General features: G+C 27.7%; 1 protein-coding gene across 1 annotated transcript in view; it reads right to left on the reverse strand.

Annotated features, from left to right (window-relative positions):
• Positions 1 to 15815, reverse strand: part of LOC117171639 — a 135065-nt gene extending 119250 nt beyond the window's left edge. The window contains exon 1 of the mRNA XM_033359128.1: positions 15751 to 15815. The gene's annotated coding sequence lies outside the window, so the exon portion shown is untranslated. The remainder of the gene's footprint in view (positions 1 to 15750) is intronic.
• Positions 15816 to 20549: the final 4734 nt, after the last annotated feature.

Consider the following 20549-nt stretch of genomic DNA (forward strand, 5'->3'; position numbering starts at 1 on the left):
AAATATATAATATAAAAAAATAATATAACATGCATAATTTTGAATTTGTCCAAGTCTTTTGCACTCTCTGAATTCTACGCAATTCTCTGAATTTTTCTACAAATTTAAATTCTTCTCAATTGTCTAAATTATTTTGAATAGTCGGGCCTCTTTTGAATTCACTACATTCTTTTGACTTTTGTAAATTCTTCTTAATTCTATAAATTCTTGTTCTCTGAATTCCGCTCAAATATCTGAATTCTTCTGAATTCTCTGGATTGCTTTCACATACTCTGAATTCTTTAAACTGTTTACAATTTTTTAATTCTCACGATATCATTGCATTTTTAAAATGTTTTTTAATCATTTTAAAATCATTATAATACACGGTGCATTATTCTATTTTTGTTTGCATATTTTGAATTCTGTGGAATTCAAACGAATTCCACACAAATTATAAGTTTTTTTCCCCCTTGAAATGTTTACAATACACCATTTCCTTGACTATCCTGAATTATACTGAATTCTCTTGAATACTTTAAATTATTTCATTTCTTTTGTATTTCTAATATGTAATTATTTAGTATTTCTTCTAATCTTTTGTATTCTCTGAACTCTCCTGAGAATTCTTCTGTATCTTCTGAGTTCCACCGAATTTTCTAAATTCTAATGAATTATCTGAATTCTTTGATTTCAAAATAATTAAAAGGTATTTTGAAAAAATGCAGTGATATCGCGAGAATTTAACAAATTCAGAACAGTTTAATGAAGAATTTAGAGAATTGAAAGGATTCAAAAGAATTCAGAAGAATTTAGAGAATAAAGAACTATTCCAATAATTAAGAAGAACTCAGAGAAAGCAGAAGAAGTCTCAGAGTACACAAGAATTCTTAGACTTCAAACGAATTAAAAAAATTCAAAACAATTTAGAGAATTTGAAAAGAATTAAGAAAATACATGAGAATTCATAGAATTCAAAAGATTTTAGAGAATTAAAAGGACTTCAGAGATTTTTAAAGCATTCAGACAAATAAAAAATTTAAAGAAGTAGAATTCAGAGGATACAAAAGACTTGTAGAAATTCAAAATAATGCATGGTGTATTTCCAAGATTTCAAGAGAATAAAAAACAACTTTAAAATTTCTGTAGAGTTCGTTTGAATTTTAGAGAATTCAATCAGTTTTTAAAAAAATTCAAAGAATTAAAGAAGTTCAGAAAAATTCAAAAAAATTCAGAAGAATTCAGAGAATTAAGAAGAATTTAGGGATTTCAGAAAAATTCACAGGGTGCAAAAAAATTCACAGACTTCAAACGAATTCTCAAATTTAAAAGAATGCACAGACTTGAGAAAAATTCTCAAAATTCTAGGGAATATAGAGAATTAAAGAAACTCAGGCAATCGAGAAGAATTCAAATTTTTTTTTAAAATTCAGACAATTGAGTAGAAATCAAAGAATTCAAAAAAATGGTAAAATTCAAAATAATGCATGTTGTATTGTAAGGGTTTAAAGAGAATTTAAAAAAATCTTTCAAACATTTAGATCGAGCACAACTATAGGATTTTTCACTGTCACAATAGGTAGTCTTAAACAAAAAAAATTTACACGAAAAAAAATTCAAATTTCATTCCGAAAAGATGAATTTTAAACCAAAAAAGAGGGAATTTCTTCCAAAACAAATGAATTTTTATTAAAAATTAAAAAAAAAAGTTGAAACAAATAGTTAAATTTTTATCTAAAGAAGATTTCAGTTCACTCTCCAACACCAAAATAATAAATGTAAACTATAAGTTAATTCTCTGCTAAATAATTCAATTTTTAGACAAAAAGGATAACTTTTTAACAAGATTGTTAAATTTTCAACCAAACGGTTGCATTCTTGTCCAAGGAAAATGCAAATTCTACTAAAATAGTTGAATTTAAAATCAAATGTACCAACTTAAACAAAAAATTAAATTCTCATCCGATAAGATTCTAATTGACTTTTCAACACAAAAATAGAAAGTAAATTTTCTAGAAACTAGTTGAATTTTCAACAAAACAGTTGCTTTTTTCAAGATAGATGCAATTATTCTGCTTAAAACGGTGAATTTTCATATAAAAAAAACATAAATATTCAGAAAAAACAGAATTTAAACAAAAAAGATTTCAGTTGACTCATCAGCATCAAAATATGACTTTTAAACAAAAGGTTAATGTTTTACGAAAAGAATTAAATTTTTAATTCAAAAAATATATTTTAGTGTCAGTGCTATAGGATTAATGGTAATATATTGTATCTTGTTTTGTTATATTTGTGCACTTCCATGTTAGTGGTACATTATTGCGAGGTTTTTCCAAATGTGTTCCAGACGAGGGCATGAATCTTGTAGCGTAACATGGCAGCTTTATTTTCCGCAAAGCCCTCGAGAAACTGGTTCTAGAGATTTATCCCCTTTTCTTATCACTTCTTTTATAGTTGACATGTAGTCTTGAAACCTGAAGGCATGAATTTTTTCAAGTGATTCATATTCCTTCACATTGACGCAGATTTGTCTAACATTTCGCCACCTGGTGCCGAAAACTGGCACTAGAAAGAGCAGGTAAAATTTTAAAGATTTATTTTAATTTTTACATAAAAGTGTTTTCACGAATGTTATGTGCTTTTAAACCAATGATTGAACACTCAAAATAATTCTTCATCGCAATAAATTCTTTTTAAACAGAACTTCCATCTTACACAGTTAAAAACACATTTTTGTTGAAAAGGTTTAAAAAACAACAGTATATCACTATTTAATGTAAGTTTCATTGCATTGTAAGCTTAACTAAACTTTAATTAATGTCTATAGCGACCAATTTTAACAAGATTATGAAAAGAATGCGAATGATAGACGATTGAAATTGAAATATCAATTCTAACCTAACTCTTAGATCAGATTTTGAAATAATAAATATTTCATACATAATTTAATAAAAATTGACTTGGAGTTTATTTTTGCTCACAAATAAGTCTATTTAGGTTTATTATCTGTTTAAAATCACAATAAATTTTACAACCATTTTTTTGTAATATTTCTGTCAAAAAATGTGTTTTTGCACTGTAAAATGTGTAAATTATTTCGAAAACCCTTTGTTGCCGATACTTATTTTTAGTATTCAATAAATACTTTGAATTTCAAAAAAGAAGCGTTAAAGCACTCTAACGTACAAACAAAAATAAATGTTTAAAATACTACCTATTTTTTCTAGTTAGGATGCTTGTCACCAGGAGGCATATCGCAGTTCAACTATTCTCAATAATAACTTTATGATGTTATTTTTAATTTAAAACATATGAATATGGAATAATACTTTGTTTTTGCATAAGTTCTTGTGAAACCCATAGGGATCATCCATAAATTACGTTTCGGCTTTCGGGGGGGGGGGGGGGGGGGGGGGGGGGGTCTTACAGAATATCATAAAATAATTTTTTAAATCTATATGTTTCTTTAAAAATAACACACGCTTTTTTGGGAACAAAAAATAATATTGAAAAAAGGGTAATGACTAAAACTTTCAAACCACGCTGGATTATTTTAATACGTGTATTTCTGACTGAGATATAAAACTTTATGCTGAGACCAATTTCATTAAGGGTGGACAATACTCGTTGATAGGGAATGTGTGTTTAAAATCTGTTCAGTTTAAGTCAATAATTTCGAGTTTGAAATTGAATAAAACTAACAAAATTCTAATTGTATGTCTGTTTTTTTTCGAAACAAAATATCAACTTTTAATTTACTGAAATATATAACATTAATATCTATTCAGCTGTTTAAAAAATAAAGCGTAAAAAAAGATCAATCAGTTATAGATAATAATATAATATTATAGTATGTCATATTGGATAATAACTATAATTTAATGATTTAACAATATTTTATATTAATTTCAATCTTTTATATGCTTCCGCCGTGAACGCCGTTCTCTTAAATCACGGCAGGTCATGATTTGCAAAAATGAAAAGATCACATGCACATTAGTCTAGAACAGGAAAAAAACTGCAGAAAATAAATTAGAATTCGCGATACACGCGAATAAAGATTCGAACTGTTGCGGTCGATTTTCTCGGCTTCGTTCATTTTGCAGTGCACGGTGTTTTCTCAGATCACGGCAGTCTTGAAAAAATGTCTAAATTGAGGATTTTTGAAAAACTGGAAACAAGTGGACAGAGTTGAGCTAAAAGCCTTTGAAGGCAACATCTCTCGCGAATTTCGAGCGTAAAATACGTTCACTCGCGTGTCACGTCGCGTCGTGGATCGATGGACAGGTTCTGAAAGCGCAATGCTCCGTCGTATACACCGACCTGCTGAATTGGTATCACGTTCTGTTGTTCATGGTTCTCTGCAATTCTGCAACTATGCACACATAGCTAAATAAACTACCAATCCAAAACCCCCACCCAACTTAAAGTTGAGTTTGTCACGCTAAATACTCAAATACTACTGCACTAGCTGGATTCGAGCATCCGCTTTATGAAATTACCTACCTGCTGGTTACCCCGATGGCGATAAACTAGCGCGCAATTCGCAATCGATACCTCGTTAAGTTCGCGTGATCTCTATTCGAGAATAGAAACATTCTTGAATTTATTATTGCGCAATATCATCAACTGATCTGGTAGTGAGAAAATTTATCTAACCTTTTAATCGTGCAATAACTCCCCCAAGTATTCACGTGCATTGGAATATTTTAGTTATGTTCCGTTGTTCATAATCCAGTCGCCACTAACACTTCTGCATGCACTTATCTCTCGAAATCTGAATTAGTGGAAAACTACTAATTGGTAGCAGTTTTCTACGAATTCAAATAGTGCCGGTTCGTTTTACTAGTACTTAGTAAAAATATACTAATGCAATGAGCATGTATAACTGACTAAATGAATTAGTAACTATATAGTAAAGGAATTAGCGATGATACTACTAAATGAATTAGTAAATGTATTGCTGGTTACTATTTAAAATAGTAGCTTCATGTAAAATAAGCAACTGATTTTATAAACAAAACAATTTTATTGAAATACATTTGGAAATTAATGAAGTCGGACCAGTTTCAATCAAACAAGAAGTTAGTTCAATCCGAATTAAAAACATTTTATATTAATTAATAAAGCTAGAACACTAATGACTTTTGCCAACTGCCGCACACTTAATTCCTCGAACGTCTTTAATTTTTCTGAAAAGAAATTTTAGTTAACCTTACTTTTTTCAACGGAACTTTCCCAGTTCCCTTTAAACTATTCACTTCAGTACTAGTATCAAACAGAAACTTACCTATTTCAAATAAACAAAGCTGATTTCAAAAATAAGAATATTTATGCTATGAAAAACGATTCAGCATACAATTAATTGAAGTTTCAATCCACTTCAAACTCCAATCATTCGCAAACAGCGCAAAGTTTCGGAAACGAAACATCGCAGCAGCGTTTTGGACAAAGTAGCGTGCTTGCGCCTGCGCTATACGTGGGACGCCATTTAATTTCAACGCTGTATTCAAAATACATTGAAACATGATAGGTTTTTTCACAAAACCATGTTAGTGCCACTTTTTTAAAATCACATTTTATTAGCTACAAAATTCTTTAAAATTATATTACACATTTTTCTAAGAAATATTGTGATTTGTATATTGTTTAAAAATGTGGAATTCGTAAAATCAAATAGCGCCATTTGTTTTAACAATTTGAGAGTCAAATTTTCAATACAGAAATTGTCTATTAGCTTCTGTCCTATTAGTCTCACAGTTTTTTATGATCAAACAATTTTTCTTACTTTAATGTGCGCGCGTTCACTCGAGTTGTGAGGCAAAGCAACAAACGAAAACCTTTTTCCAATCAATATAGGTGGCTAATTTTTTTCAAATGCAATCATCTGAATGAGCAAGCTAAACTATCATTTTAATCTCTATTAGAATTATCTCTTAAGTTCAGCCAATTTTTTTAAGTAGACGAAAACGATTTTGCTCTACATGTTCTAAAACATTTGACGGGATAGAAGTATATTGTTAATTAATTAAATGATTAACATAAATATTTTGGATTTAGAATCAGCAACTTAATATCTGCGGAATTACATCATCTTGGTACGGGTATCATACATAAATTTCCTTTAGTGTTTTAGGTTTTTTTTGCATAATCGAAAAAACATGTTATAAACAATTCCTTTGGTGGGGATGTTTATTTTAATTATTTCGAATTTTCAAATTGATCATTTAATTTTCGACAAAATAGGTGTTCATTCGTTTTTCTGTGCTACCCTTCAGTTGCAATGACGAAAATCAATTGAATCAAACAGTGTTTCCATCAATGTAAAAATCAAAATAATATTACTGTGGATGGTATTTTAAATAAATATTTTTTTAAATAATAAAAACTTTAAAGCTTGCCAGGAAAATTCATTTTAACAATGTTTTTTGCCATGAAACAATGTAGTGTAATAGAAAACGAACTAATTTTAAATATTAATGGATATATATATATATATATATATATATATATATATACTATTTCTAAAAAACTGAAATGAAACGAGAGTAATAGAAGTTATTCAATGACAAAAACTATTGTTAAAATTATTATTCTCTGTAAGTTCTAAAGTTTTTGAAGAATAAATAATGATCACTGTTCATAAGTATAATAAGATCTGCACTCATGAAGCAGAAAAATTATACTAATATTTACCTTAATTATTATGAACAATCATTATAAATAAATTCTTTGCTATTGTGCTTAACTGTTAAAAACCTTATTTTTTAATTTAAAACTAGTTATATTGACTGCTAAATCGATACATAGTAAAAAATTATCATAAGGCAATAACAACTAATATTGTTTTAAATAATTTAATCAACAAGAATTAAAATGTGGGTTTTATCATTATGTCACAACTCCCTTCCCATTTAATGAAATTAAAACTGTTTAAAAAATTATTTTTAACTCCAAAGTGTTGTTGAGAGCAAATAAATTCAATTTTTTATGATAATTATAGTGAGCCAGTATTTCAATTGATAAAGTTTTTCCTAGAGAAACATTTTTTTTTCCTTTAGACTTCACGGAAGTGAGCTGATATTGATATTCCATGAAGGTAATGTTTTTCATGAGAAACCGCTAATTTGACCATTTCTGTCTACTATTTGTTACTATAAACAAAAATTATTAAGTGTATTTTATTTACTTAAAATCACTTATTGAAGTCGTTTTCTATGTTGTCTAATAATTGGGTAATAATAATTGTTAATTTAATTGGAAACCCACGATCTTGATTGAATATCAGTGTTACTTTACAGCAAAAAGAGGATTTGATAAAAAAATCTTTTTTCTAGGAGAACGCATTCAATTGGAACCTTTACTTAATAATTGTTTTATCACCATAGTAAGTTTAAATATGAGATAAATAACTTGATGGAATATCAGCTTATTTCCAGGAAAATTTAATTGAAAAATAACTTTTTTCTAGAAAAAACATTCAATTGGGACCTTTATTTATCAAGTTGTGTTTAACAAATAACTTTAATCGGATACACCATTTAACGAGGACCTTTTTTAAATAATTTATTTATAACAATCGTCAATTTAATCACCAGCAAAATATCTTTCAAGAACATCAATATTAGCTTATTTGTAAGAAAATGTAATGGAAAAAATAACTTTTTTCTAGGAAGAAACGTTTAACTGGGAAATTTGTTTAATAATTTGTTTATGACAATTGCTAATTAAATTATCAGTGAAAAATATTGATGAAATATTACTGTTAGCTCACTTCAAAGAATATTTAATAATAACATTTTAATAAATTATTTTAATAAAGTAATATTGAATATTTAATAAGAATATGAATAATTTTCCATAAGTCTGTTTAATATTTGCCTAAACATTCAAACTAAAATTAAATAATTGTTTACAAAGCTGTTTATAACAACATAAATTATTGAGCAAGGTGATAATTCGTTACTATATGTATATCGATCTAGCAGTCAGTTTAACAGATTTTAGATAAAAAAATTTTTTTCAAGCAAAACACAAGTTATACGTTAATAAAATTATTTGAATATCGAAAAAATTTTAAATCGTTAAAAAAAGAGCTGTAGATATGAACAACAAAAAACAGAGTTTGCAAATATTATAAATGACCGTAACATTCTTACTCTTCAACACTCTTTATTATCATTATAGGTCAATCGATTCACCGCGAATCCGCGAATCGCTTCTATACTTGCATCCACTTTAAATGATGTAAATGAGAACATTTTTACTATAAAAATATATTTTTTAAATGATATTATTCATCATATTTTCCTAACTCTTTAATAAAGTGTATTAATATTATGAGTCAATCGATTTGTCTCGAAGCAAGAAATATTCATATTTTTGCATAAAATTTGAATTATGCCAAGGAAAAAAGTTTTGTTATTAAACACCAATTTTCGAAATACTTGAAATTTTTTCGCAAATTTTACGATTATAAGGCTTCCTCTGGAAGGAAGCAAAACTATTGAAGCTACAGTTTTGAGATCTTTAATTCGCCCAGTTAAGTGACCAGTCATAAACATAGAAAATTACGAGGGACCTTGGGAATAATTTGATTTCTATTTTAATTCTAAATTTCCAGCAAGCACTCATTTGGTAAGGAAGCGAAGGGGGTGAGGGAATTGAGAACTGAAAAAGACCCTTATGACGGAATTTTTTCTTTTCGTCCAATTTTCTTCGCATGTAGCTCAAATTCAAACGCTTGGCTTGTGGGATTAAGATAAAAAATAAAACTTTCTGTTTGATAATTTCCTTTTATATTATGACAGTTGTTTAAAAAGTGAGACAAATTGGTTTTTTAGAACCCCTATCATGAAAGCTTTTCTTTTTGTTCGATTTTCTTCGGGGATGTCTAAAATTGTAAATTTTGGCATGTAGCATTAAACTAAAAAATAATAATTGCTATGTTCCAGTTTTCAATTTTATTATGCCAGTAATTAGGAGATAAGAAAAATAAGGAAAATTTGGTTTTTCAGTCCCCTATTCTGAAAGGTTTTCTTTGAATCCGATATCCTTCCGGGACATCTAAAATTAAAACACAAGATGTGTAGGATAAGGATAAAAAATAAAACTAACTGTTTTAAATTTTCCTTCTTAGTTATGTCAATGGTTGAAGAAGAAAAAATTAAAAAAATTTGGGTTTTTAGACAGTTATGCTGGAAACTTCTATATTTGTCCGCTTTTCTTCGGAATGGTTCGAATAAAAGCTCTGGGCATGTAAGATTAAGATAAAAAATGAAATTTTTACTTTTACAGTTTTCTTTTTCATTATGCTAGTAGTTAGAAAATAAGAAAAATGGGGAAAATTTGGTTTTCTGTCCCTTATTATGAAAAGTTTTCTTTAAATCCGATATTCTTTAGTGATGGTTAAAATTAATGTTCATGGCATAGAGAATAATTATTTTTAAAAATTTGCTATTTCATAGCTTCCTTTTTTGAAATGCCAGTAATTGAAAAAAATCGAGTAAAATATGTTCTTTTATACCCCTATGCTGGGAGCTTTTCCTTTATTCCGATTTTCTTCGCGGATGCCTTAAAATAAAGGATTTTAGAGTGTGCGATTGAGATAAAAAATCAACATTTCTGTGTTATAGTTATCTTTTTTCTTATGCTAGTAATTAAAAAATAAGAAAAATTGAAAGAAATTAAGTTTTCATACCCTTATTCTGTAGTTAAATTAAGAAAAATAGAGAAAATTTGGTTTTTGATACAACTGTGATGGAAACTTTTCTTTTAGTCCAAATTCATTTGCCGTTGCCTAAAATTTAGATGCAATATAAAAAATGCTAGTTAATTGTTATTTTTTGTTCTGTTAGCAATTTAAAAAATAAGAAAATTGGGAAAGTTTTTTTTTTTAGAAAGTAATGATTTTCCGTTCGACCCAGTTTCTTCAAGATGGGCTCAAATTAAAACTGTTTGCATGCAGAATGAAGATAAGAAATCTTTACATCGTAATTTTATTTTTTTATATCAGTGATTGAAGAATAAAAAAGCTGATGGAAGCTTGGACATCTAAACTTTTATTATGAAAGCTTTTCTTTTAGTATCTTAGTCCGCAGAAGAAAACTGTATTTGTTATTTGCATTTCTTTCTTTAATTACTTTTATCTTTAAATAACCCAATACATTATTTCTTAAAAAGAAATAAGCAATAAAAAAAGGCCCGCAAATATACATATATATTTTTTGATTCAACCATACGCCCATGAAATCTATCACTGGAGTCGTTTGCCGACCTCTTCTCACACGGATTTTTTATGATTTTATAAAAGAAACTATATTGATGCTTTGAAGAAATAAAATAAAAGAAAGAAGCATTCAGCGGATCTGTAAAATAATATATTAATCTTATTACTTTTATTTGTAATATAACAAATCGAATTGTATTATTATTTTCACATCACATAAATACTATTATTTATGGAACTGTTTACATAATTACTGTAATAAATAATGAGCTTCTTTGAAAGAAATTTCTTTAATTAAAATATACTTTTATGCCAACATTTTGTATTTTTCCTGCTTAAATTCATTTTGTGATTTTACAACTCTGATTACCTTCAACATTAATAAATTAAATCCATTACTTTCATCACCAAAAATAACAAATCAACATATAGTAATTAGTTTTTCTGAAGACATTAAAACACAATTTAATCTACACTCGCCTTTTTCTAAAGCATTTTTTTTAGTTTGTTGTCAGCAGATTTATCCAATGTTAAATTAATGCTATTCAAACTTACATAATAATAATCATAGAAAATTTTCTTTAAGAAGCTGATAAAATTAGTATAATTGAAATTGTTATCTTCATATTTCGAAACTTGCTAATTATGTTATACAGGTGCAAACTTAGCTGAAAAACTAATGATCTAATGAGATCTTTGTAAAAAAAAGTTTAAGTTCATCTGATGAAGGCGTGTAAGCTGAATTTTGGTTTGAATTTTTAAAATCACGATTCTAATGATTGGTCTAAATTGATAGCCTACGAATGACACTTTGTGAAGCGTTCTTTTATTTTATTTTCGTGAATTGCTCCAATTTTTAATTATTATCTTTCAAACTTAGACACATTTTGTAAATTGTTGTATTCGATATACCCATCAACTTTGGTTAAGATGTGTCATAAATTGACTGAGATATTCCACTTATATGTTAAAAATAATTTAATTTACAAATAATAATTCCTGGTTGCAATTTTTTTTTTATTTTTTGAACTTATTCCTTTATGGGAGATTTTTTTATTTGCACATATTCAATATCTTTTTCTACTTTGTTAGTACTTGGCAGCGGTTCTCTGCCACGAATCCTGATTCTCATATTTACGATTATCAATTTTAAATTGTTTCTCATTCTCGTAAATAAAATTTAAAGACAGGGAGAATTCTAATTTTTGTTTAATATGAAGAGGAATTAAGCCAAGAATCCAAAAGGGAGTTGTTGTGAAGAGAACCCATGTCAATCGCAAAATGCCTTCCTTTGTTTTAGACCGAACTTGGCTTGAACCCGAAATTGGATTCTTTTATCTTAAGTAGAGATTTGTCAGGGCAAGATACAATTATTTGCCTCTGCAATTGGATTTTTTTCAAATCTGCTATTTTAGGACACAATAGTTAATTCAAAAGCGACAAAAAAAATCATTACTAACTAAAAAATATCGAATTAAAAAAAAAATAGAGGATAAAATAACAAAAAACTATTTTCAAAAATTAATAAAATGAATCTCATTTATTTGAAAATATTTGTTTTGAATTGATTAAGCTTTTTAGCTACTAATTAATATGTGTTTAAAAATAAGCGATCCGTGTTTCAGCAAGTAAATAAAGTTAGTCTGCTAATATTTATTTAATTTTCATCTTCAAGCTTTCATATCAGAGGTTGGAAAATATTGACACGAATTAACATCTCTGTAAGTAGATATAGAATAAGTACCGCAAAATTATTTGCGAATTAGTAAAACAGGCATGCATATTAATTTATAGTTAATTATTTTCACGAATGAGTGCAGTGAGTTTTCAACACTTTGAAATTTTGATGAAATATTGAAAATTGTGGTATGAAATGATTCGCTTCCATAATTCCGATACTAATTTCAATTTCCTGCATGCCTTCTGATACACAATAGGCAATATAATAACTTAATATAATTATATAAGCCGCTTTTCACATTTATTTTGCAAAAAAGTAGGTGTTAAAAAAGTATAAAAATTCCTCTTGTATTATTTCTATAATGCTAAGAGGAATGTCTTTAATTACTCCCTAAATAGGAAAATGGTTTGTACATTTTTTTTAAATAGCTATGCAGTTTTGAATGGCAAAATAAAGTGAGGTTTTCTGGAATTTATCTCGAGAAGGTTTTAGCTAACAAACGAGAAACTATAATGGATTCTGCAAACCTCCTACATTTCAACCAACAGATTCAGAGCTTTCAAGCTCCACGATGTAAAAGTTTTAATAGATTTTAAATTTAAAGTAGCAGTTTGACTAAGTTTTATCTTTGGAAAATGTCTCAAGTTACGGTAAGAGGAATTCGAACAAATTTTATGAACTCGGGGCTTCCGGGCACATTTTTCAGCTAAATTTTTGGCAAACGTTATTTTTAAATTACTATAATAAAAAGGTTAATTTTATGTTTACATGAAAAAAACCTTTACATAACCATTTCAGAACTTCAATTTTATTGAAGTTGTAATTTTTATATGAAAGTTATTGAAATAGTTTTGGCCAAATACAGAAATAATTAATAAAAGTTTTCATTTTTTTATTTTACTTGAAAAAATAGACGAAGAAGAAGACTTCTATTAATCACAAATTTATATGTTTCTAGCTCAAGAAAAATATTTCAAACAAATTTTCTCAAGTAATGAGCGAATTTTCCGTTATTCGCATCATCTTAGTTGAGGGCAAAATATTTGTGGCTAGTCATTCGAAAAAAGCCTAGTTGTTCAAATTTTGGGCGAATTGTGCATATTTACAGTTTTTACAAGCAAACAATAATCAAAAATTATAAATAAAAATTTTCTTTGGTCTTGAGTAATATGCATTTTTTCTGGAAAAAAATCAATACCTCGAACCTTAATTTTTTAGACTTGAAATAAAGAAATATGTTATCGTATTCTTTTTTCAAAAAACGAAAATTTATTTCTGCTTTAAGATTTTTGCGATTTTATACTTTTCTTTATATTAAAAAGATTGCAGGACAACAATCAAATTTCCCCCCCCCCCCTAAAGCAAAATAATACCATGTTGCATTGGTTTATGCTGAAGACATCTTAGATTCCAAATATTCTAAAAAAGTGTGCATTTAACTTAAACCAAAAAAATATGTTCTTTAACAAATTGAAAAAAGGGCAAATAAATTATGTTTGCAATTTTAATTTTTTATTATTGTTTAGTAAAAAATATCGCAATTTCTAAATTAATAGAAATGTTTTCGAATTTTCAATATCAAAAAGAAAACAGAATATATTAACCGTTTAGGATGGACAAAAAATGCCGAAAAATGAAATTTCCGATACTATAAAATTCTCTAATCTGTAAAGTTTTTGTAGGAGAAAAGATATTGGAAACAGAAAGTTCCTGAACTGATAAAATTTCCGAAATATAAAAGTCCCGACTCGGAAAATTCACGAACAATTTATAATATTTTTGAATTGGGAAATTCCTGAATAATTATATTCCCAAGAGAAAATTGGCGAATTATAAAATATATAACACTAAAATTCACGTACCTAAATAATTTAAATTGTTTAAATGGATACTATTCTTTTATTAAAAATGCAATAATTCAATACTTTGAATATGGAAAAGGGGGAACGAAAAATTACAAAAAATAAAATTCACGATGCTGTAAAATTATTCCCCAAAAATAAAATATTCAAAATAGAAAATTCGGGAATTTCAGCAATTAAAAAATTGATTTTATATCATTATTATTTATTCTTTAAAAATACCATAACGAAATATTTTAAACAAAGATTTTTTCAAAAGTTCTATGCATTTTTTAAAATTATTGTTTTAATTAAAAATAACAATGAATTTAATAAATTGGAAATTAAGGTTTTTTTTATTTGCATAGCAGTTAAAAAAAATAAATATAATAAAAGTCTCTTATGATAAAAGTCTGGCTCTATTATTGTGTTCTTTTCTTTGTGAAATAATTTGTTTCAATAGTTGTTGTTGCAAACTCAAACAATTATTTTAAAAACTTATTTCTAACATAAAAAAATCTGATAAAAATATTTTATTATAGTATTTTTACTGAATAAATCTGATTGATTAAAAAAGCAATTTTCAGTCGAAAAGTTTATTGGGTCAATTGAAAATTGCCGGAAAATAAAATTCCCGAAACTGTACAAATCTTCAAAAAGAAAATATTTGAAATAGAAAATACCCGAATTTATAACAATATTGCAGTGAAAAAATTCCGAATCGGAAAATTCCCTAGAGAAAGTTGCTCAATTATAAAATATTCAACACTAAAATGTCCGACATTATAAAATTCACTAATTTAAGAAATTAAAAAATTTATTTTTAATAAATATAAATTATTAATTCAATAAAACAATAATGAAATATTTTGATCATTTTTTGAACTCTTTGTATTACTTTTTGAATATCTCAATATTGCAGTCTTGATAAATGAATCATATTTAGTGAAAATAATTGTTTTAATTGTTTAAATTCATGAATTTACTCTATTCGGGTATTTTACAGTTTCAGGTATTTTGTTATTAGTTTCCTTATTCGCGTGTTTCATATTTCTGCGAATTTAGTGGTTCAGGAATTTTCTCTCAACAAAAGAATATTTTTCGGGACTTTTACACTGAACGAAATTTTACTTTACAAGATTTTCTAGTCGTTCCGATAGATTGTATCTGTTTGCGTAACTTTTTTGAGATGAAATTCACCAATTTTGACCCTTTTATTCAACAATTTGGTTGATTTGAACATTTTTAATCCGCCCTGACGAAGAAGAAATCTAAGAATGTCTATTTCTAATCTATAATAAGATACATATAAATAAACTTTAGTTCTTGAATAAGTCTTCACATATCCTAGAAAAAAAATAAGACTGCGAAGGGTATACACCTTTGACTTGAATCAGATCGAAACTAATCTTGCATATAGTCTACCATATTTGTTTTTATTTAAGACGCAGATTTTTTGAATAAATCTTTATTTTAATTAATTTTACTTAACCGTATAATTTTTTACTACAGTAAATGTGTTTTAGAATTCATAAATTTGAGTATAAACGAATCAATTGAAAATGAAATTCGGCAAAGATTCCATTGTTCGATGCACATTGGCATTTGTTTACATGAAACCAAAAAATTGCCTGAATAAAATGAGCAGTGCAAATAATTAAATCAACAAAAAAGTTGTTCCAAATATTTTTTGACGAACTATTTTATATTTGCGCTTTTTCAATTATTGGCGGTTTGAAATTGGGTATTAGCTGATATTTGCAAGCACAGAATTCCACATCAATCTCCTCCCCAAAAGCCATTTCTTGAAATTCTCTTTTTCAACAATCACAATATTGTCAAGAAAAGATTAGAATTCCCCAGATCATTGAATTAACAAGCGTGCAATCTAAATCCCAACTTAAGTCCCCAATCCCACTTAAATCTCCCTGATCAGCGACGCGTTTAATCTCTCTTGAAGTTAAAGCCCGGGTGGAAAATCTCAAGAAGACATAAAAGCACCGGGAAGAGAAACTCACCCAGTAGCAATTTCTTCTTTCATTTATCAGACCATGGACTCTTCCAATAGACCCGGAGGATTCAACTTTGAAAAATAAACCCCAATATTTCTGACCAACTCTCTCGAGCTTTCAACAATTGCAACTCGCGCGGGAGAAAGTTCGTGCGCACTTACAACTCCTAGCCTGGGCCCACAACCTGTTTTTTTTGTGTGTATCGCAAACTAAGCCTTTTCGAATAGTTTCAGAGAATTCAGGTTATTCTGATTGTTAATCGATCATTTCACCCACGGCGCGGCCTTAGGCGCGACGAAGCGTTAGCGGGACGAACCGCTATATCACGAGCTTACTCCATTCGCGGCTCGAAGCTAACTGACAGAAAAGGTGCTCGCTCCGCGCCTCCTCGTCTCACCGATACTGGCATGAAGCTCGAAGCTCGAAGCTCGAAGCCTCGAAAGCTCCAACAGGGCCAGTGACAGCCGTAGTGGCGTTGGACTTTCACGACCTTCCACCCACAGACGGATATTGCCGTCTGCGGTCTGCCCTGATTTCTACATGGCCGCGGACCAATCTTCTAACACACATTCGAAATTCAATGTCCGCAGGAAATCTGTTTCATGTCCGCTGCAAATCCCACAAAGAGATCAGGGAAGACCGCTGCGAAATACGTACGAATGCAGCTCTGATGCTTAATGCGCAACGTAAATGTTAAACCAAAAGGTTAACCACACTTTGCGTCTATCGATTTAAAGGCAGCTGACTGAAGACTTAAAAAAATTTCATGTCTGGTTGAAAACCTATTCGAATTAATTTCTGGTCAAAGAGGAAGATCGATATGGGTGAAAATGATAAAGTTGCAATTATTCAATTTTGAATTGAATTTAAAAAAAATGACTATTTGATGATAATTGTATGGCAACCTTTTTTATTGTGATTTGAGAATTGTGAAAATAAAAAGACGAAAAAATTTAAAAAGTGAAGGAAGAGGATTTGGTTGGCTGCCTTCTCATTTTCTTTCTTTTTATATTTATATACAAATTTCTTTTTCTTTTGCAGGAAAAAATGATCTTTTTCAAGGTTAAATAGTAGCATTTTATGGTGGTTGTCCAAATTTGATTGTTGGATTCTTAGTTTTACTTTTAGAAATTCTATACATTAATAAAGAAAGAGCACCCACACATTACGTGGTACAACAATAAGGTAGATTAGTTGCGTTATAAAGCCAAAAACACAAATTTTTTCAAGAAAATTATAAGTTTTACCCAGAAAGTTGAATTTTTGACGAAAAAGTTCATTTTTAGTAAAAAGAGATAAATTTTCGAGTAAAATGAATGACTCATCTTCCATAAAAAAGGACAAATTTTCAACAATACTGTTGAATTTTCAGCCCACGAAAAGTTTTTTAACAAAATAGTGAAACCTTTAACAAAATAATTAAACATTCAACACAATTGTGGATTTTTTACCAAATAGCTTTACATTCTACCGACGAAGATAACTTTTCAACCAAAGGGTTGAATTTTCACACTAAAACAGGTAGGTTTTCAACCAAAAATAAAATATTTTAATTTTCAGTTAAAAAACCTAATTTTAAACAATAAAATAATAAATTAATAGGTAATAAGAAATAAATATAAAATATGATGAATAAATGAATTTTTAACGAAAAAAAAAGAATTTTAACTAAATTAGGTCAATTTTCAACCAAAAACGAAATCGTTTAATTTCTAGTTTAAGAAATTATCTTTCGACCACGACAAAGAAAGAATTTTCAACAGTTTGATTACAACTAATAGAAACAATGTCAAACAAAATAGTTTAAAGACCAACAAAAATGACGAATATTTTAAAAACAAGATTAATTTTCTAGAAAAATAGATGAATTTTTAACATAATACTTGAAATTTAAACCGAAAAATATAAAGGAAATTTTGCAGCTACGTTTTGGAATATACGCCTTGATAAACAGTTTAATTTGTTTTGTGTCGTTTTTTCAAACATGTAATTTCATTTTTTTTAATATTATTTTTTACGATTAATACCAATTCCACGCGTTTTATAAAAAAATTTTTTTAGACTTTTTGGGTTAAACAACTTTTGTAAATTCATTCTTTCGTAACTTGTGTCATTTTAACAAAAGTTTAATTTTTAATTTATTTTTAATGTTCTTTTTATAAGTAAAAGAAAAACTACGTGTCCCATAGACAACTGATCAATAACAAATTTGTAGGTATTTTTTGGGTGCACAATGTTTGTCTTATCATTTTTTTCATATCTTGCATAGTTTCACCACAAAATGCAATCTTTAATTTTTGATTATTTTTTATGCGGTCAAAATTTGAATTTTCAATCTTTCGAAAAAATTCAAAAAGTTGTTATGATAACCTTTTAGGGATATCAAAAATTAAAATTTTTCTTGTCTTCGCTTTTTTTCATATCGTGCGCTATTTGGCTTAAAATGTCCATCTTCGTGTGTTTTTTTGAATTTTGTGAATGCTATAACTCTCGTAATTTTTATTTTTTATGAAAAAAGTAATAAAAAATACATCGTTTAACTTTTTGAATAATACGAATATCCGTACAAAGAATTTTTAAATCTCGAAAAAAGTGGTCTTAAAAATATTCAAAATGCGATCACTTTTTGAATTTGTCTCCAAAATGGCTGGCTAACGAATTTAAGCAATTGGTCAAAGGCCAATCTAATAGATACATTTCTAATAGATTAATTTTTCAAATTTTACTCAAATCTAATACTTTCTCTGATAAGAATTTAAAAATATAACCCATTAATTGAAAAGATTATATTTAAAAAATAGGATTAAAGATACACTTTTAAAAATCGTGCTTTATCATATATCCTTATAAATGGTATAAGTAGAAACGGGACAATATTGTCAGACGCAGGATTCCAATCTGGAAAGTAGAAATGGAAGGCTAGTGTCAGACGCCAAGGGATATCATTACAGAAAGTGTTTTTCTTGAATCAGGATATTCACCCGAAAAAATACAAAAAAATGTTTTTGTTAAAGAGATACTCCTAATGTAAAATGATAATATTTATTTTTTCAAATTGTATATTTGTGAAAAAATATCTGTTTTCTTTTATTTCATTTTTAATTTAAATAACCTATTCTGAATGATATATTTCGTTCCAGTAGAAGCTTCAGTAAAACAAAATGATTTAATCATTTAATCCTCAAAACGTTTTGAATTCTTTTTATACCTGAATATCAACAAAAAAAAATTAATTTTTTTCGTAGAGTAATATAATTTTATTCGCAAGTTAAATCTTGTCCTCAACAAAATGCAATATTTTTTAATCAGACCTTTCAAATTTTTGAATTTTCAACTGATATAACATAAAAAAACATTACTTTACATTAGAATTGACCAGAAAAGTCTAAAATCAAAAAATAATGCAGATTATTCTAAAAAAGGGTGAAATATCAATATTAATTTTAAATAGAAAACATTAGAAACGAAAAATGTCTTCTTCAGAAAGCTGTAACAGTAGCGAAACTAATCTTCATTTAAAACTTAAAAATTCTAATCACATAAAAATTGTCATATAAAAACTATTTGTATTTTTCGTTTTTATTCTTTTAAAAAATTCAACCAAATCAAACCAAATCATTAATTTGTTTTTTAATCTCCTGTCAAAGATCGAAAAATGTTCAGATATTACATTAATTATGGAAAAAAGAATACAACACAAGATTGCTCTAGTATAATTGAAATTTTTTAAATTCCACAATTTTTATCGCTTTAATTCAAAATGAATTTTTTTAAGATTTAAGTTTTAATAAGTTCCACATTTTGGAACATATGAAAATAAAACGAAAATGCTATTTTTAACGCCTGATTCAAAAAGTCATTGCCATTAATTTTCCGTTGTTTTAAATTTAATCTAAAGGCCTCAAAATAGTCTAGTTCAAATACTTTAAACTCAGAATTGTAAAACTATTAAGTCTTTTAATATAGTATTCCACGATTTCGACAAATTTTAAAACCAAGATATTTTTTGTGCCATTAAAGTTGAAACTAAAAATTTTAGAATAATTAATCATTGAATAATTAAAATTGAGACTGACTAAAATTGAAATCGAACAATTCATAGCATTAAATCACAAAGTTATTGAACTTGAGACCGACTATCCTTATACAGCTCCAATTGTTATATTTCTTTCCACAAAAAGCTCTAATAAAACAAAATGCTTAGATCATTCAATTCGATAACAGCTTGGGTTTCTTTTTACATCTTAAGCTCAAGAGGAACTCTTTTTATTTTCTTCCTAGCGTGATAAATTTTTATTCGCCAGTAAAGTATTTCCTGAAAGTAACATAAGTGCAATCTTTTAAAATCAGATCTTTTAAAATTCTAGAACTTTGTACTGCTATAATATTAAGAAAATTTGATTTCACTATAAAATTCATAAGACAAATTTGTCATTGTTAATAATTCTTCCCAACATTTGTATAAATCAATATTTTAACTGCAAAATTAAAACTTATCGAAAGAAAAAATTCAAGATTTAACGTTCAGCGTGAAAGCGTAGAAGTCTAAAATAGTAACTCTTCAAAATTAAAGAAATAATTCCATTATGGCGATATCAATTTCAGACAGCTTAATTTCAATTTTTTTTATCTTTAACATAACAATTTTTAAGTCTTTAGTTTCGGATCAAATAATTTTTAACACATAATACAAACTTATTTGTAATGGAAGCTTCTAATGTGTCCCCTAAGGGTTTAACATTTTTCTTACACCTTCTCTATTCCTTTACACACCCTCCACACACTTACTTGGTGGTGGAAGGGGG

This window comes from Belonocnema kinseyi, chromosome 4 (genome assembly GCF_010883055.1).
Source record: "Belonocnema kinseyi isolate 2016_QV_RU_SX_M_011 chromosome 4, B_treatae_v1, whole genome shotgun sequence".
NCBI lineage: Eukaryota > Metazoa > Arthropoda > Insecta > Hymenoptera > Cynipidae > Belonocnema > Belonocnema kinseyi.